The sequence below is a fragment of the Rhinatrema bivittatum genome, chromosome 3, assembly GCF_901001135.1.
Source record: "Rhinatrema bivittatum chromosome 3, aRhiBiv1.1, whole genome shotgun sequence".
NCBI classification, from domain to species: domain Eukaryota; kingdom Metazoa; phylum Chordata; class Amphibia; order Gymnophiona; family Rhinatrematidae; genus Rhinatrema; species Rhinatrema bivittatum.
The window spans coordinates 321,329,204-321,349,565 of NC_042617.1; the positions used below are offsets into that span (position 1 = coordinate 321,329,204).

At 46.0% G+C, this 20,362-nt stretch overlaps 1 protein-coding gene across 1 annotated transcript in view; it reads left to right on the plus strand.

The window, feature by feature from the left end:
* The window catches only part of CDK19 (cyclin dependent kinase 19), a 529,893-nt gene that overhangs the window by 508,395 nt on the left and 1,136 nt on the right, over positions 1-20,362 (plus strand). The gene's annotated exons all lie outside the window — the stretch shown is intronic.

Genomic DNA, 20,362 nt, shown 5'->3' on the forward strand with positions numbered 1-20,362 from the left:
TCTCCAACTGTGGGGAATTAAGGTGGACCAGGCATCTAGCCTGGTCCCGCAAAGATCAAGGAGGGGTAGTAAGGCCACTCCACATAGGGATTTTTTGTGATATATAGATAGATAGATCGATATAGTTATATGCTTTTTTCCTTTACGTCCTGACTATTGCCACACACTTTTAAGAGTGGATTCCAAATCTCATGAAATTTGTGATGAAGATCTTGTATGTCTTATGTAATTTTTCATGAAAATAATATCACATAGGAGTTTTCTTCTTTCACCTGTGCAGTTTGAGATTTTTCCTTCATGGCGTAGACAGAAAAAGCATAATGTAAGCACACCGTAGACTGTTCAAACTGGCCCAGATTCCCTTCACTCCTTCCCTTCCCCACTCCCACTGCATGCAGTTGAGAGTCGTGAGGCAATTTTAGTAGAAAATAAAATGGCTGCAGCTTTATTTGAGATATTAAAAAACATATACATCTTAGGCATTCTAACTAACTCTCCAGGTTTGGCTTATGTAACATTATAAACTTAGTCTGCCATGTGATCAGTCTTTGCCCGAATTACTCGCTCGCAACTGGCCTCACTGCTTTCAACCTACTAGACCAACCCGCTATGTAATGCTTGCTTTGCCACTACGGTTTCTAATGTTTTGCATTTGCAGCCTGCCAGTCCGACCCAGCTGCTGTCATGCTTGCACCTCACTGGACAAACAACCTGCCAGAGAGATCTGGCTACATTCTTTCTAGTGCTAAGTTTCAGCTGCACAAACTTTGAATTCTATTCTGCCCTATTATTCGTGGATGTTGACTAATGCCTTTTTCAATTTCCAGTCAGTCAGAGATATGCCACTGTCAATCCAAACCTGGAATCATGAATTTCCCACCAAGAACTGGAGATGGGGCAGCAACCTTGCTTGCCCCCAGTTTCACCATGACCTGCACTCTACCTCATAACAGGGAAGGTCCAAAAAAAACACACCGGAAACCGGTCCAATATTGCAGCAGCAACCAAGAAGAAAGAACCGTGGTGTTTACTGGTTCTTTCTGCACTCTACCTCAGCCATGCAAGGCTACCTTAGTTGCTTACTGATAGGCACTCATTAAAACATCCATGCCCATCTCTGAGAGGTGGACCCCCTTCATTCTGTAAAGTCCTGGATAGCCTGTAGAAACTGACGTCTCAAGACTGCACCACCTAAGAGGTAAACAAATGTAGAGATCTCCTAGTTGACCCTTTTATTTTCCTGGTTTCTGTGTCCTTCAGCTTCAGGTCTGACCTCCTCACTCATCTCTGCATGATATCTGAACAAAGAGATTGTACAAGTGCAGGTGCACTAATATGGAATGCTCTTCCAGTAGCCTTAAGCATGGAAAATTATTACCTTATCTTTCAAAGTTGTGTAAAACATTGTTTTTCTGGTACAGTCAGTTTCAACTTACATTTCAACTCAAGACACGGTTTTCAGGAACCAAATGAGTCTTAATTCTGAGAACTTCCTGTAAATATCCAACAATATAATCCTTGCCTTAGGGAATAAAACTGAGTTCTATGCGATATTTTTCTTGATTCTCAGAATCGCCTTTCAGGCCTGCCAGGTCATTGCCTCCTAGATATATCAGAATAACCTGCAATGCTCGATTCATTGTAGCTGCACCGATTGGTGCCAGTAGTAGCTGGTCCCATTTCATGTCATGTTCACCCATCCACTGGATCCTAATGCCTGTCACTGTGAATCCTTGATGATTCCTCAGAGGCCTTTTACCATTCTCCCTAGCCCAGAATATATATGAGTGGACACATATCCAGATATATCTCAGTCTTACATTTATATACTTCCCATTCAGTCAGACACAGCATGGTATACAAATAAAAAACTTTAATTATTACATTTAAAACATCTAAACATAAAACAGTAATAAAATAAATCATGACAACAGACAAAGACATAAAATACAGTTGGCCTAGGAGATAAACCAGACAGATATGGTCAACTTCCAAACTTATTTTTTTAATACATATCCTTATCCATTGAGCCCTTATCACCTTATTTAGCCTTATAGAATTCCTAAATTTATTTGACTTCCATCCCCCTAACTTTTTTTTAACTTATCGCAAGATATTTCCTCTTGCACAACAAAAGGTGCTGCTCCAATGCAAAATGAGTGGATACCAAAAGCAGAAAGATCAAAACCAGCATTCCCTAAACATTTCTTTAATACAGATACAAACTGAAACCTAGAAAGAGCGGACTCATCCTTGTGGGTCAAAAACCACCCTCCCCGACCTTCCAAATCTGTAAGAAGGACCTTGTGATTGCCACAGAATAGGTCTCAAAGCCATCTACTTCCCACAACCTCTGTCTAAGCTCCCCTTTCCTGCTCTTTCATCATGAGACCATTTTCTTGTAGCTTCACAATGCCCATCAGCAACTTCCCAATACGTGCATCCGGCATTATAGGAACCAGCTCACTAGCCCATAAGACAATCATAAGAACATAAGAAATTGCCAAGCTGGGTCAGACCAAGGGTCCATCAAGCCCAGCATCCTCTTTCCAACAGAGGCCAAACCAGGCCACAAAAACCTGACAAGTACCCAAACACTAAGAAGATCCCCTGCTACTGATGCCAGTAATAGCAGAGGTCATTCCATAAGTCAACTTGATTAATAGCAGTTAATGGACTTCTCCTCCAAGAACTTATCCAAACCTTTTTAAAACTCAGCTACACTAACTGCACTAACCATATCCTCTGGCAACAAATTCCAGAGCTTAATTGTGCGTTGAGTGAAAAAGAATTTTCTTCGATTAGTCTTAAATGTGCTTCATGGAATGCCCCCTAGTCCTTCTATTATCCAAAACTGTAAATAACCGATTCATATCTACTCGTTCTAGACTTTTCATGATTTTAAAGACCCTTATCATATCCCCCCTCAGCCGTCTCTTCTCCAAGCTGAATAGCCCTAACTCTTTAGCCTTTCCTCATAGGGGGGCTGATCCATCCCCTTTATCATTTTGGTTGCCCTTCTCTGTACCTTCTCCATCGCAACTATATCTTTTTCAGTTGCGACCAGAATTGTACACAGAATTGTTATTGTTTGTAAGTATTTGGGTGGACCCCTGGACTCTGTGGCTGCTGACCACGCCCACGGGGGGAAGTCCCGTGAGGGGCCACTGGTCAGGCTCAGCTTTAGGACACACACACAGTTAGATTTTTTATTAAACAGTATTGAGGAACCACCAGAGGTGTGGCGGTAGTGAGTAGGAATGTAGCCCGGCTGAGCTTGTAGTTCCTCAGGCTCTGGAACAGCGATCCCACAATGGCTGTGCTGTAGTGGAGAGAAACTGAGATCGTGAGTACAAGCAATATATGCAGGGTTCAGGAATAGAGCCTCGTTGGTATAGTACTCACACAGCGGTCTCTCGGTATGGAGCACAGGAGCTGAAGTAAAGGTAGGCCCTCTAGGAGCGAGTACCTGGTTCCAGGGAACAGCTCTGAGAGAAGTAGATGGTAACTCACAGATGGTATAGGCAGCGGTGTCTTCCAGGCAGAAGATAAGTCCAGGTAGCGAGTCCAGGAACATGGGCCCTCGAGGAGCGAGTACCGGTTCCAGAGAGCGACCTGAAAGAGAGGAGAGAGAGAGGCCCCCGAGGAGCGGGTATGCCAAATAGAGTAGTCCAATAATGGAGGCCTAGTAGCTAGGTACGGAGAACGAATCTCATCCATTAGGAAACTTTGATGGCTAGCAATCACGCAGGCTATTTGTATCCGGGATGCGTGATATCATCACAGGGGGACACCCCTGAGGTTCGCGCCAAAGAAGGTACTTGAAGCAGGACCGCACGGTGCGTGCACCCTAAGGCAACTGGACAGCATGGCGGGAGGCAGCTCCCAAGCCGGACCGGGGACGCCAGAGAGGATGGCAGGCAGATGCCGCGGCAGCCAAACGTCCGTCAACCGCATGAGGAGTTGCCAGAGAGGTAAGGAGGACGGAGTGAAGTCGTCGGGCAGCGACAGTCGTAAGAAGTATTCAAGGTACAGTCTCACCATGTAGCAATACAGAGGCATTATGACACTTTCCGTTTTGTTAACCATTCCCTTCTTAATTCCTAACATTCTGTTTGCTTTCTTGACTGCTGCAGCACACTGAGCCGTCGATTTCAAAGTATCATCCACTATGATGCCTAGATCTTTTTCCTGGGTGGTAGCTCCTAATATGGAACCTAACATTGTTTAACTACAACAAGGGTTATTTTTCCCTATATGCAATACCTTGCAATTGTCCACATTAAATTTCATTTGCCATTTGGATTCCCAATCTTCCAGTCTCGCAAGGTCCTCCCGCAATGTATCACAATCCGCTTGTGATTTAACTACTCTGAATAATTTTGTATCATCTGCAAATTTTATAATCTCACATGTCGTATGCCTTTCCAGATCATTTATAAATATATTGAAAAGCACCAGTCCAAGTACAGATCCCTGAGGTACTCCACTGTTTACCCTTTTCCACTGAGAAAATTGAACATTTAATCCTATTCTCTGTTTCCTGACTTTTAACCAGTTTGTAATCCACGAAAGGACATCACCTCCTATCCCATGACTTTTTAGTTTTCTTAGAAGCCTCTCATGAGGGACTTTGTCAAAAGCCTTCTGAAAATCCAAATACAATACATCTATTGATTCACATTTATCCACATGTTTATTAACCCCTTCAAAAAAATGAAGCAGATTTGTGAAGCAAGACTTCCCTTGGGTAAATCCATGTTGACTGTGTTCCATTAAACCATGTCTTTCTATATCCTCTGTGATTTTGATCTTTAGAATAGTTTCCACTATTTTTCCCCGCAATGAAGTCAGGCTCACTGGTCTATAGTTTTCCGGATTGCCTCTGGAGCCCTTTTTAAATATTGGTGTTACATTGGCCACCCTCCAGTCTTGAGGTACGATGGATGATTTTAATGATAGGTTACAAATTTTAACTAATAGATTTGAAATTTCATTTTTTAGTTCCTTCAGAACCCTAGGATGCATACCATCTGGTCCAGGTGATTTGCTACTCTTTAGTTTGTCAATCTGACCTACTACATCTTCCAGGCTCACAATGATTTGGTTTAGTCCATCTGATTCATCACCCTTGAAAAGCATCTCTAGAACTGGTATCTCCCCAACATCCTCATTAATAAACACAGAAGTAAAGAATGTATTTAGTCTTTCTTCAATGGCCTTGTCTTCCCTAAGAGTCCCTTTAATCCCTCGGTCATCTAACTCCCTCACCGGTTTCTTGCTTCGGATATATTTTTAAAAGTTTTTATTATGAGTTTTTACCTCTACGATCAATCTCATTTCAAATTTTCTCTTCGCCTGTCTTATCAATGTTTTACACTTAACTTGACAATGCTTATGCTTTTTCCAGCACTGACGTATATAGTGAAGCATATGGCCACCGCAACAAGCCAGATCTTCTCCAGTATTGCATGCTTACTCAGCCTACGCTTGTCTGGGTGTCTCATTAGTCTCCCCTCCCTAATTCAGGCTTGTAGTAGTTTCTTTACCAGAAAGGATGCTATTGGGTCAATCTGACGGTGTAACTTGGCGATGAAAGCAATGCTGGCCATTACTGACTTTATCACTCTGACTGATGATCCCGCTTCCCAGAAAAATATTAACTTCCACTCCTCTTGGATATGACAGCTTGTGAATTATCCTAAGTTTACCTATCTCTTTCTTGGACACCGGACCCAGTGATAAAATAATCAAATTATCCATCTGTGTCTATTGAAAGGGCCTGCTGTTCTACCCAGTTCAATTTTTTTGAGGAGCTTTGTCTGCACCAGGTCCTTTCTCTCCCTGTCTGAGGCTGCATTTTTTTGCTTGATATGGGCCCTCTGGCCCATTATAAAAAATCTTGAGCCCCCTACATAAAACCTTCTGCTAACAGTTTTGCATCTTAACAGATTATCTATCAAGCCATGGCTCATTGCCCTGAAGACTGGGAACTCTGCCCTCTTAAAATGCCTGCTATGTTTGTGCTGGTTGCATATGACCTCTTGGTTGGAATTCAGCCACAGGGCGCCTTCCTCCACAATTGGGGCATTTATGCCTGAACTTGCATGCCTGCATCCAAGTATACTGCCCATTATCATACTGCCGGCATGGGATTTTGGCTACCTTCGTTTGAGAGCCAGAGGCAAGAGGAGCCCTAGGCTGTCTGTACCCCATTATTGCCTGGCTCCTGAGTGACAACTGCTGGGCCTCACTGGTCCTTACCCCAACAGAAAGGACAGGGGTGCTGTGGTGTCATTCCATTGAGCCATAGATCAATATCCCTACATCTCAATTCATTATTTTTCACTAATTGTTTTTTATCTTTTCATCATAATTAAGTCATGCCCATCTTCTGTTGGTCCTGTGTCAGGAATGACCAACTCTGATCCTCAAGAGCCACAATCAGGTCAGATTTTCAGGATATCCATAATGAATACACAAGAGATACATTTGCATACAATTGAGGCAGTGTATGCAAATGTATCCCATGCATATTTATTGTGAATATCCTGAAAACCAGACCTGTTTATGGCTCTTGAGGATCAGAGTTGGCCACCCCTCTACTCTGTGCTCTAATGATCATGTTGGAATATCAAGAGCTCTGCATTCAGTTCTGGTGTTTTCCCCCCAGTTATACTGGCTAGGACATGAAAAACCAGGATCCAATTATTTATGAATCCAGATATCCATTACCTCTGTTTTCACTCCTCCCCCTTTTTCTTAATCTCCTTGCTGGTTTTTTTTCACTTCACTTTCTCATGCACCCTTACACTCATTGAGGCTATGGCACATCTGTCCATTCCATCGACTCTAGGATTCTCTACTTCAATCCCAACATCAACTTCCCTTGTGGGTGCACTATCAGTGGGACTCTCAGAATCTGAATCAGAATGAATCGCTTGACCTAGATGACTTGAAATCAGAGGAAATCCATACACTGTAAGCACCCTTTCCCCTCTTTCTACTTTTCTTTCTTAAAATCTTGAATAAAGCATCGATATCCCTCACTATCTATCTTATCCCCTCTTTCTGCTACTATTCTATTTATTTATTTATATTCATCTTTTTGACATATCAAAGCAAATTATATTCAGCTCTGTAGGTATTTCCCTATCCCCAAAGGGCTTACAATCTAAGATTGTAACTTTTAAACGGGCACGTATGTGTGCATGTTTGCTGGCTCGTATATATGTACATATGTTATAAAATAGCCTGGATATGTGTACATGTGTGTACAATTTTAAATGAACACATGTGTGCACACAATTGCTACTTCTACCGAGTAAGTGGGAGAATTTTATAAGAAACGTGTGACAACATCATTCGCCGTTTTCCCAGTTTGTTCCCACTTCACCCAGTTTAGGGATAGTACTTGCAGAGACCCCTAATTTAATAGTCCATTCCCCCCTGTTAGCCCCAACCCTTGAAACCTTGCTAACTAGCCTAGATTTTTTTGTTTTAATACTTACACACCATCCATAGCAGAAGTAAATTTACGTAATGGGGACTCTGGCGCACACAAGGACACAAGTATTTACATGCATATTTCTTGTCCAGGCCCAACACACCCATGCCCTGCCTAGACTATGCTCTGCCCCTTTTCGGAAACGTTTTACTTGTGCTCGCAGCAGGAGATATGCACGTCCCTGGGCAGCTTATAAAATCTGCTCTGTGCGTGCCAGCCCAACTTATGCGCATATCTCCTGGTTTTAGCGCACACAGGGCTTCTAAAATTCGCCTTTAAGTTTGTACCTGAGCCAATGGAAGGTAAAGTGTTTTACCCAAGGTCATAAGAAGCTGCAGTGAGAATGAATCCTGGTTCCTCTGATTCATAGCCCACTGCTCTAACCACTAGACTACTCTTCCAATCTTCACTCATCTTCTTCTGTCTTACCATTATCACCCCCAGTACTATCCTGAACGCTATGAGAAACATTATTAATACATGAAAAAGACGTGACCTGTGAAGACTGAGCATCCAGGCTTAGTTGAGTGCTTACCAATGGCCTCAAGCCTACCTCTCACTCATTCAGCTTCATGTAGTGCAGCCTCCTGACTCAGCTGTGAGATAAGCCGCTTGGGGTTCTCCCTGTGTGCTCCACTGGTGCCTGGCTGGTTAGGCACTGGATCAGCTGCTTATTTGTGGCGAACAAAGTGAGCATGAGCCCTTCTTGCCGTGGCACAATTGAATCAACCTCATGGGCAGAGCCCTAAGGTTTGCGCTGACAATGAGCGAATGAGCCTTGGCACAAGCCAGACTATGACAGCATAATATGAAGAGCCAGACAAGGCGAGGGACCAGAAAAGGCTAAAGTGCCAGGATGAAGTGGAGACAAACGTGGAGCAAGCCTGAGGCTGATGCTGAACATGGACGTGCAGCAAGGCTTAGGCTGAAGCTGAAGATGGTCATGCAGCAAGGCTGAGGCTGAAGCTGAAGATGGACGTGGAGCAAGGCTGAAGCTAAAGATGGACGTGGAGCAAAGCTGAGGCTGAAACTGAAGACGGACATGGAACAAGGCTGAGGCTGAAGCTGAAGACGGATATGGAGCAAGGCTGAAGACTGGAACCAGGCAGAAAACTAGGAACTAAACTACCTTCTTGCTGAGGTGAGGAAGAGATGTCACGAGAGCCCTTTTATAGAGCAGCAGGTTGTAACATCATCCGAGGGCACCACGGTTTTACCGCCATGGGCCCTTTAAGACTACTGACTTTGTGCGGGCCTAGGGGAAGAACAGAGGTAGTAAGCATAGTGGTGTCCTGCGTGTGCTGCTCGGCAGCATCTCATTGTGGCCAGCCCACCAGCAGGCAGGTGAGTGCAGCCACTTGCTTCCAACAAGTGGTGAAATGTAACAGTACCCCCTCCTTTATGCCCCCTCCCCTAGCCTCTTTTCTTTGGCTTCTAGGGAGACATTAAAGGTACAATTTTGCCATCCGGGAACTCTGGGGTTTCAACATGACATCTTGGGACTGGGCAGAAGAAACATCTGTTGGTTGATCCTGTTCTTCAGACAGGGATCCTTCAGAAGAATGCGGACATGACTTGTAAGTTCTAGGATCATCATGTTGCATGGGGACAGCCTCTGTTCTATTAGCAGCGGCCTCTACTCCCATGACGACCAATGTCCAAGGTTTAGAGCAGACAGGAACATTGCATGATGCTAGAGCTCCAGATTGTATCTCATAACATAGGCTGGCACAGGATGTATACTGAAGTGCTAGATCTGTTAGTTTTGTTGAAGTGGTCCAGGTCGGAGTTGCCTGAGCTGAGGTATCATAGTGCTCCCGACAGGATCGACCCCCAGTGATTGATCTGTAAGGTGTTCCAGTCAATGGATGGTTGATGGAGTCTGAGCCAAGGTAGCCCAAGTACAAGAGGACTGAATGCTTTAGGTAGCACATAGAACTGAAGTTTTTCTTGGTGAGACTCTATCTGTATAGAGATGGGCAAGGTGGTCGCAGTCACATGACCAGGTAAGGGAGTTCCATAAATGGAAAACATAACACAAGGAATAGTCAAATTGGTAGTAAGGTAGCCTCATTAATGTAAAAGGGAATCTTGAATAAAGTTGCCCCCAGCTCTGGTATCAATTAAAGCATAAGTTTGAACTGAGTATTTCCTGAAGGTAAGGGACACTGGTACCATCAATTACAAAGAAGGGGCAGAATGGTGGAAAACTGCCTTCCCGACGAGACCTATTTCTTCAGAGTTTCCCAGTCTCTCGGGACACTGGCTGAAAAATGTCCTTGTGCTGCATAGTAGAGGCAAAGATTGTGTCATCTCCACCTTTGCTTTTCCTCGAGCAAAAGTAGGGTACTATCCAATTACATTTTCAAGGGCCACCACCTTCATTGGCTCTAGCATGGACTCCAAACGACTCATGTGTTTGGGAGCTTCGGGAGTGACCCAATGGGAGGTGATCTTCTCTCGGGCTTGTTCCTGAAATCACAGATCTCTTCGAATAGCCAGGGAATTAAGTGCTTCTAGGGTCGGGGGAAGGTCCCGAGCTGCTAGTTCATCTTTTATTCTCCCGGATAACCCTTGCCAAAAAATGGCGTTTTGGCTGTCTTTGTTCCAACCAAGTTCAGAAGTTAGGGTAAAAAGTTCTACTGCATACTGCTGACTGAGTCAGAGCCTTGCTGAATACAAATAATTTCTGTAGCAGCGGATGAAAGGTGCCTGGGCTAATCAAAAATCAGGCAAAACTGTTCTATGAAGTTATCCAAGTTCCTAAGAAGTAAGTCATCTTGTTCCCACAAGGGTGAAGCCCAGGCGAAAGTAGGTCCGTGCAATAGGGAGAAGATATACGTAGTCTTGATATGGTCAGAAAAAAAACAATCCAGCTGTAACTCGAATTGATCCCCTTAGGATCACCACTATACATCCGAGGTGGTGGAAGTTGAATCATGGATTCCGTGATCCACATAGGGGCTGGTACTGGGTTCGCCAGACCTGGAACTGGGACGGAAGCCGGAGGTTGTGCTTGAATCATAGTTAGGAGATAGGAGAAGGTTGGTAATAACCCATTTACTTGTTCAAGTTGGAAGGCCAATGCAACAATGTTCCATCGCGGAGACGCATTCTCTGAGCTCATGATCTCGGTAATCTGTTGCGAACAACGTAAGAGTGAGCCCTTCTTGCTGTGGGATAATTGATGCAACCTCATGGGCAGAGCCCTAAGGTTTGCGCCAACAGCTGGTGAATGAGTCTTGGCATGAGCCCGAGTCTTGGCATGAGCCAGGCTATGACAAAACCCAAAAATCTGTGATGACGGTCAGATCTGAACAGCTGGATCAGTCAAGGGACCAGACAAGGCTGAAGGACCAGGCTGAAGCTGGAAACAGACGTGGAATAAGGCTGAGGCTGGAGCTGCAGTCGGACATGGATCAAGGCTGAGGCTGGAGCTGCAGACGGACATGGAGCAAGGCTGAGGCTGAAGCTGCAGTCGGACGTGGAGCAAGGCTGAGGCTGAAGCTGCAGACGGACGTGGAGCAAGGCTGAGGCTGAAGCTGCAGATGGACGTAGAGCAAGGCTGAGGCAGAAGCTGGACGTGCAACAAGGCTGAAGAATGGAGCCTGTCTGAAGACTAGGAACCAAATGACTTTCTTGCTGAGGTGAGGAAGAGATGCCAGGAGAGTACTTTTATAGGGCAGCTGGTCGTGATGTTGTCCGAGGGTGCTGCGGGTTTTCCCACCATGGGTCCTTTAAGACTAGTGACTTCAGGTGCACGCACACCTAAGGGAAGGTCCAGGTGTGGTAAGCATGGCAGTGTTCTGCCACGTGTGCTGCTTGGCAATGTCTCATTGTGGCCAGGCCCACTGGCAGGTAGGTGAGTGCAGCCACTTGCGTCCTGGGAGCGGTAAAATATACCATTATTGACCCCTTGCTGCTGTTTCACTGCTGTGCCTGCTATTGAAGGCTATTCTTTACTTGAAATTGACTTCTTGGTTTGTGCTCCTCTGCTTTGGCTTGCTTCCTGTGTGATTTGCGCCATGGAGCTCCAGGACCACGTAGGGTCCTGGAGCTCCATGAAGGGCCTTCAGCCCTTCTGCCTCATTGAGCCAAGCTTATTCCCTCTAGACCCAGTGTCTCTGTTCACGTTGCTGAGCTTTTTTGGCCATGCTGTTCAGCCTCAATAGCCGAGGGAACCTCTGGAACAGTTCATCATTGTGCTCTGAACTCAGTGGTGAAGTCAGTGCCTCTGCAGCTGTTGTGCTCTCCCTGCCTTGGAGATCTGAAACAGCTGGGGAAGCCACTCGTACAAATGGCCTGGTGTGCTTGATGGGACTGAGGCCACATCTTTCTGCTGACATGTTCTGTGCCGCTGCCCACACCTGCCCCTAGGTTGCCAGATCTTCATGCCTAAGGCCCACTTTTGGGTTCAGACTGTCCCCGATGTGACCAGCAACACCTCCGTTGCAGTGCCCGTTGGCACCTAGTTTGGTATCTGTTGATCTCATTGGTTTTTGGGTCCAGTCTGTAGCTAGGGATTCACCCATATGTGAGGACTACCATCCTGTTTGTCCTAGGAGAAAGCGAAGTTGCTTACCTGTAACAAGTGTTCTCCTAGGACAGCAGAATGCTAGTCCTCAGGAAACCTGCCCACCACCCTGCAGAGTTCTCTTAGTTTGTTTTCTCTTTTTGTAATCTACTTATGAGACTGAAGAGAGACCACACGTGGATGCATGGATAGTGGCATGCTCAGTGTGCCAATCAATGTTTCCTCTCCCGGGCGACATCTGATGATGTCACCCAGTTGTGAGGACTAACATCCAGCTGTCCTAGGAGAACACCTGTTACAGTTAAGCAACTTCGCTTTACCTGCCTTTTTGGGTAAGATATCCATTCAAGGTAGGGTACAGCATATTAGAATTTATTTATACAAACTTCTATTCCGCTGATCCGCCAATCTCAGCAAAGTACAAAATGCATACAAAATAAAATTATAAAACAATAACCTATTCCTGAACATACCCAGATCAGTCCAGACAAGCGGGTTATTCATTCCTACCAGCAGATGGAGGTAGAGAAATATGGCTGTCGGGGGTCCCGGGGTCGAGGGCTGAAGCTGGCCAGGAGCATCCAACCCCCCCGTTCGCCCAGCTCAACCCGAGGGATGACCCTTCTGCAGGAGCCTGTCACCTCGGGGAGCAATTTTCCTTAAAATATCCAGTCAGTCAGTACTGCAGGGTTAGCATCTCTACCATCTGCTGGAGGTAGAGAAATACTGAGGGACTGCAGGTGGCACTCTCGTTTATGTGGCAGTGCCACTAATCCGCCAATCTCAGCGAAGTACAAAAAACATACAAAATAAAATTATAAAACAATAACCTAATATTAAGCAGCATCAGCAGTTAAGGAGCAAAAGCTACCAGAAACCTGAAAGGTAGGAGGAAGTGACGTCAGCCGATGAAATGGCTGCCTAACTTTTGAGTTCCCGATATCTTCCCTATCAAAAGCTAACTTACGAGTGGCAAATTGCACGTCTGTACTTCCTCGGCGGTGAGATTTGAGTGCAGGCATCTCGGATGGCGACGAAACGAAAATCAGTTGATTTTCGCTGCTATTCCTACCAAAAGTCGGGAGGAGAGGAGACGGAGGCCCCGATCCGGAGCGCGACTTCCGACATGCTTTCTGAACCCTCTGATGGCGCAGATGAATTTAATGTAACATCGGACGTGGCCCCGACGCGATCAGAGTTCCGCGAATGGTTTTGTAGCATTCGGCAGGACCTCAAAAGCTACAAAAAGGAAATTCGCGAGATGATGGAAGACTTCCAGGAGGAGCTGCACGCCATGGGCCGGCGGGTCGACGACCACGAGGGCAAGATGGACGAGCAGGCGGAGGCCACGAAGCAACTCCAGGATATTTGCACCGAGTTGCAGAGTGAAAATGTCGCCGTACGGGCCAAAATAGCGGATCTGGAAAACAGAGCGAGGAGAGGGAACCTTCGCTTTCGGGGCTTCATAGAGAATTCTGATGGCGAGAACTGTGAGCAGTTAATTACCCGCTTCTGTATTTTTCTATTACACAGCGAGCATTCGGATGCGCAGCAGGTAGAGGTGGACATAAAGATTGACAGAGCACATAGAGCCTTGCGCTCTCCGAGGGCAAATGTCCCTAGAGACATAATTGTATGTTTCCACAGCTATTCACAGAAGGAGAAAATAGCTGCGGCGGCAAGGAAACAACAGAAATGGGTGTGGGAAACCCAGGAGATTTCTATATATGCTGATCTCTCCCAAGCCACGTTACAGAGCCGCTATGAATTCCGGGAAGTTACCCAATTCCTTCGGGGTGCCAATGTTAAGTACCGATGGCTCCACCCGTTTGGGTTGACTTTCACATGGGAGGGTCAGACTTCCCATCTGCAAACGGTGGCAGAGGCGACTACGCTTTTGAAAGGAAAGGGGTTCTGCCCTGTGACATCGCTACCGGGTCCATCAAGGAAGGCTCTACCTCAGGGCCAGCATCCCAGGTGGCAAAGAGTTGGTACCCGAAATAGCAGGCTGAAAAGGAACTCTGACGCTAACAAGTCTGTGGCTGGGACAACTTGACCTGATACGGGCCCACATAGTTGGTGGTCTGTTTGCATTCTTTACCTCAGGATAAGTGAGCCGAGTGCCCATGAAAACCTGCGCTCACTGTTTCACTGTTTCAAATGTTTTTTTTTGAGATATGTATATGTTCAAGAGTTGGGGAACTTTAGATATTTACTGCATTTTTCATATGTTTTTAGGGAAGGGGGAGTGAAGTCAGTTATAATCTTCCTCTATGAGTCTAAAAAGGTTGGATCTACAGCACGGAGTTTGTAGATCTGCTGTGTGGGAGGGGAGGGGGCTGGGGAGGGGGGGATTCTGGGGGAAACAGGAGGAGGCCCGATGCTTGTTGATTACACTACTGGTTATGAGAAAGGTTCACAGCAATGGTATTTTCGTGTGGGAAACAACGGTGCTGGCGAGGGGGATAGGGTCTCGTAAATTTCAAAGCTTAGTGACGGCTGTTTTAGCTATGATGCAATGACTACCTTGCGCATAGCCTCTCTAAACGTTAAGGGGCTTAATACTCCCTACAAGAGACGCCTGTTCTATAGGGAACTGGACAGTCTTAAAACCAATGTTGTTCTTGTCCAAGAGACTCACCTCCGAGCCAGGTATGAGTCACTCATGGCCTCTCCCCTCTATCCGCACCAATATTATGCAGCCAGCTCAAACAAGGCGAAGTATACAGGGGTTGGAATTTTGTTTAGTAGACAAGTGATCTTTGAATGTCTAAGTTGTATTAGGGATCCTCTGGGTCGCTATCTTATTTTAGTTCTCTCTATTAACGGGGTGGTGTATACCATAATGAATATCTATGTACCTAATAAGGAACAGGGAAGGTTTTTTGATCAGGTGGGATCCCTGCTTTTACAGCATAGCCAGGGATTTTTGTTGCTCGGTGGAGACTTCAATGTGGTGCGGAGGCCCTGCCTGGATGCCTCTAAGGGCAGTGTCTCCTCTTCTCCCACTCATAGAGCTAAGCTGAATACTCACATGGATACCTGGCAGTTATTGGATGTCTGGAGGGTACATTATCCCACTTCTCGAGTCTATACATTCTACTCCACACCTCACTGCTCCTATTCCAGGATCGATTATTTTTTGGCAGACAAGGGGCTTTTCCATCAGATACGTCACTCCGATATAAGTCCGGTGGTGTGGACGGATCATGCCGCAGTGGTCGTCGAGGTATCCTTACAGGGGTATGATGCGGGGGTACGGTTCTGGCGCCTTAATGAATCCCTATTGAACGATACAGCTTATGTCTCCACCCTCAATGAAGACATCAAGAGTTTTTTTTCTCTAAATATGGGGGAGGATGTTTCTGCGCCCATGGTGTGGGACGCATTTAAGGCTTATTTTAGGGGACTATTGATCTCTCGTGGTACTTTTGTCAAAAAAAGGGATTAAAAAACCGCCCAGGGATTGAGGGATACTATACGCCATTTGTCTCGGCTGCATCAGCTTCGTGGCTCCCAGAAGGTATGGCTGAAACTCACACGCGCTAGGGAGGATCTCACTCGTTTAGACACCAATAAGATTGCCCACTCCATGCTGCTAGCGAAGCAGACTTACTTCGAGGGGGGCAATAAAGCTGGCAAACAACTAGCATCTAGATTAAAACGCATACAATATCAAAATAATATTGCCAAAATTAAATCCCCCGCGGGCACTATCCTCACTAATAACACGGCGATCCGGAAGTGTTTCTTAGATTTCTATGCTCAGTTATATGCCCCTAACGCTAATATCTCTCAAACACATGTAGATAGCTATCTGGCGGATCTTCAGTTACCATGTCTTACCACTGAGGCACAAGAGGCCATTGATGCTGAGATTACCGCTGCCGAAGTACTAGATAGTATCCATGAGTTGAAGGTGGGGAAATCACCAGGCCCCGATGGCCTGACGGCAAAATTTTATAAGCAATTTGGGCCCCTTCTGGTCACACATCTGCAAAAAGTATATAATTCTTTAAGACAGGGAGTCACTCTGGGACCTCAAGCTAACCTAGCGGGTATTACGGTTCTCCCCAAGCCAGGGCGTGACCCCACGGTATGCGGCTCATATCGTCCCATTTCCCTGATCAATCTGGATCTTAAGATTCTAGCGAAGATACTTGCTGGTCGCATGAACAACTACATCATGGGCCTCATACACCAAGATCAGGCGGGATTTATCCCGGGGAGAATGGCTGGGGACAATATTCGGAAATTGATAGATCTGATGTGGATAGTTCACGGTCGCCGGGGGGATGCGCTCCTTCTTTCCATGGATGCAGAAAAAGCGTTCGATATGGTTCATTGGCCCTTTCTGTTTGGGGTATTGCGTAAAATGGGGTTTGGCCCGTTTTTCTGTGAGTGGCTGCTTAAATTGTATGAACATCCTCAAGCCTGCCTCAAAATTAATGGGGGATATTCTGAGAGTTTTACGGTGGGTCGGGGAACAAGACAGGGGTGCCCACTATCGCCCATTCTTTTTGCGATATTTTTGGAGCCCCTAGCAATTAAAATTCGCAGTAATTCAGCCATTCGGGGAGTGCAGGTGGGAGATGCCCAACATAAACTTTGTCTTTTTGCAGATGATGTTATCTTTACGGTGACGGATCCACATGACTCCCTCTTGGCCATTGAACAGGAAATAAGGTGGTTTAGCGAGGCCTCTGGATACCGAGTCAATTGGGAAAAATCAGAGATCCTTAATCTCACCTGTTCTCCTTCCAACGTCCACACCTTAAAACCTCTTCATCCCTTTCGCTGGGCTTCCCAAAAACTCAAGTATCTGGGGGTTTATCTACCAAGCCACCCGAGGGATATTTATGCTTGCAATTACCCTCCGCTTATACAAAAAATCTTTTTTGATTTGGATATTTGGCATCGGCTACCTATGTCCTGGCTGGGGCGCATAGCCACTGTCAAGATGAATATCCTTCCGAAGTTATTATACCTGTTTCAGTCATTACCTATAGCAATCCCTAATATAGCCCTCAAACTGTGGCAGCGTCGGATCTTTAGCTTTATTTGGAGAAGACGCCCACCACGCGTTAGTAGACATGTTCTTTATCAAACTAAACTTGAAGGGGGGCTTAGTGTGCCCAATGTTCAGTGGTATTATGTAGCAGGACAGGTTCGCTCTCTTATAGAGTGGCATGTGGATAGAGATCCCAAACACTGGGTAGCTCTTGAGCAGTCTCAGGTACCAGAATTGCAGTTAGCTGCCTTGCCCTGGCAACCTAGGAGTACGTGGAGAGCCTGCAAAAACCAGTTCTTGCCTACTACCTCTCACACGTTAGAGTTGTGGTCCACTTGGAAAGCTAAGTTGGTGGGTACTAAGAAATATTTCTATATGACGAGTTTATATCATAATACCAATTTTGGCCCGGGGCTTCATGCCTCCGCATTTCAAGCCTGGAAGGCCAGATCTATCACTAGATTGGAGCATTTGTGGGGCGGGGATAAACTCCTTTCCTACGCCTTGCTGCGTGAGAGGGTGGACATCCCGACTACTGAATATTTGTCCTACAAGCAGTTGGAGCATTTTTGTCTTACAAATGGAGTGTTAGCAGATTTGCGGGGCGGCAAGACTTTATTTGAGGGCTTCTGTTCCAACCCCCTTGGAACGAGGGGCCTTCTCTCCAAGATTTATAAATTGCTTAATGGTCGGTTGTTGGTTGCCCCCAGTCATATCAGAGCATGGTGTGCTGATCTCGGGAGGGAACTGACCACAATTGAATGGGAGCAGATTTACCTTCGTCTTAGTAAAGCCTCCATCTCATCCCTCCTTGTAGAAAATGGGTACAAGTTATTATTTCGTTGGTATATCACCCCTGACAAGTTGGGGAAAATGTATCCAAAACATGATGGTAAATGCTGGAGAGGGTGTGATGCTAGGGGAACATTTTTGCATATGTGGTGGGAGGGGGCTTGTATCCAAATTGTGTGGAGGAAAGTTGAATGTTGGTTAAACAAGATGCTTCCCCATCCCATTAATCTCACTCCTAATGGCGCGTTACTGAATGACTTCGACCGCCTAGAACCAGAGGGGACATCGGAACTGTGTGTACAGGTGTGTGTAGCTGCTCGTTTGGAAATTGCACGTCTGTGGAGGGACAGGAACGGGCCAGGCTTGGCTGTGGTTCAACGGAGGACAGATCATATCTGTACCCTGAATAAACTCACAGCGGAAAGACATAAGAGATTGAAAATGTTTTACCAAATCTGGAATCCTTATCTCAACTGGCGGACTACTGAGGCTTCCTTGACTTCTGTTACTTAGCCCGGGACTATGGATGGAATGCGCTGAGTACACCTGCCTGCTGTATATTTCTTGTCTATTGGTTTTTATTCTCTGGCTGGGGGATTTAGTCCTTGCGGGGAGTCGTCATACAGTCTTACTGTCTTGGCCTTTGGATCTTTGAACCATTGTTTCCTTTTTACCTTGATATGCTGTTACTTTAATATGCTGTTGCCTATGAATAGTATCATTGCTTATGTACTCTCGGGAGGGGGCTTCCTTCTGGTACAAGGGGCGGGGTGGGGGGAAGGAATTTGGGAGGGTCTGAAATGATGACACTGTGACGCAACTTATTTGTTGATTACTTTATTGTTGTTCTGCTGTTACTTACTGTGTCAATAAAAATGTTCGTAAAAAAAAAAAAAAAAAAAAGAAACCTGAAAGGTAAGGGGAGGAAGGGAATCGCATCAGTCAGGGAAGGCCAGGGTGAACGGATCAGTTTAGGAAGCTGCTAAAGTCTAAAGCAGATCCTTTTCAGCTCCAATTTCCAGCGGGAGACTATTCCATAGGGCTGGGCCTGCAAAAGAAAAAAATGTGCTTGCAAGACTCTGACAGCCCTGCTTGTTTGAGGGAGGGGATTTCTAGTATATGCTGGGAGGTAGAGCAGAGACTACGGGCCGGGCTGGTATATCCGAATAGAGGAAGATAAGCAAAGTGGGGCTAACCTGTGAAGGGCCTTAAAGATCAAGGTGAGAGTTTTGAATTGTGCACGCCATATGATAGGCAACTCGGCGAGAACCTGAGAAATGTGACGACGTAGAGAGGCGCCAGAGGTTAGACAAGGCATAAAGGTGAGAGTTGGGCAGAGCCAAGAACAGACCAATACAGTAATCCAGGCGTGACAAAATTAGGGTCTGAACTATGGTGCAAAAATCAGAATAAGAAAGTGTGGTTTCGGAGGGCACAGCAGGCGAAGCTTTTAATTAGGAGATTGAAGCAGGGATCCAGTAATGAGGAGGAAAGGATGGGAATCCCCAGACTTCATGCCTTCAATAGAATAAGGATAGTATGGCCTTCCTATAACCAGCATCCACCTCCTGGGGCTCATTTATCCACCGTGATGCAACTGTTGGAGAATGGGAATAAAAACTGAGATCGGATAGAACTGTGCAGGGGGGAGGGGAGGATCCCTGGGGAACGCCAGTGCTCGAGCGGTACGATTCGGAAGAATTTCCGGTGATCACGTGGAAAAAACAATTAGAAAGGGGGGGGGAGGGGAAACCAGGCGTGAATGCCCAGTGACTTCAGATGGGCCGGCAAAAGGGTGTGATTGAGAGTAGCGAAAGCTGATGATATGGCTAATAGAAAGAGGAAATAACTAATGCCAGAGTCAGAGCATTGCCAAATATTATTGAAAACTGGAAAGCAAAAGGGATTGCATGTTATATCACAGGTGCGGATCTAGAGCAGCAACATAGATGAAAGAACAGAGGCAGCTTAACAGCAGAATAGAGAGAAGTCACCAAGGGCTCGACACAGGGAGGCAGTGCCAGCAGTTACCAATCATGTAAAGCAGAGAGAAGAAAAAACTGCAGGATTTTAGTCTTACACTCTTCCCAAGTAATGTTTATAACGGTGCCACCGATATTTTCAGAGCAAGCTCACTTGCGGGCCAATACAGTAAAGTCTGCGGGAGAGCGGGCAGGCCACTCTCCTGTGCGCGCGATTCAGAATGCAAATTAGGCCCGGCGGTAAAAACAGGCAAAAGGAGGCGCTAGGGACACTAGCGCGTCCCTAGCGCCTCCTTTTGGACTGGAGCGGCGGCTGTCAGCAGGTTTGACAGCTGACGCTCAATTTTGCCGGCGTCGGTTCTCAAGCCCGCTGACAGCCACAGGTTCGGAAACTGGACGCCGGCAAAATTGAGCGTCCGGTTTTCGAGCCGCGGGCCGACTTCAAATTTATTTATTTTTTTTTACTTTTGGCAACTTTCAGGACCTCCGACTTAATATCGCCATGATATTAAGTCGGAGGGTGCACAGAAAAGCAG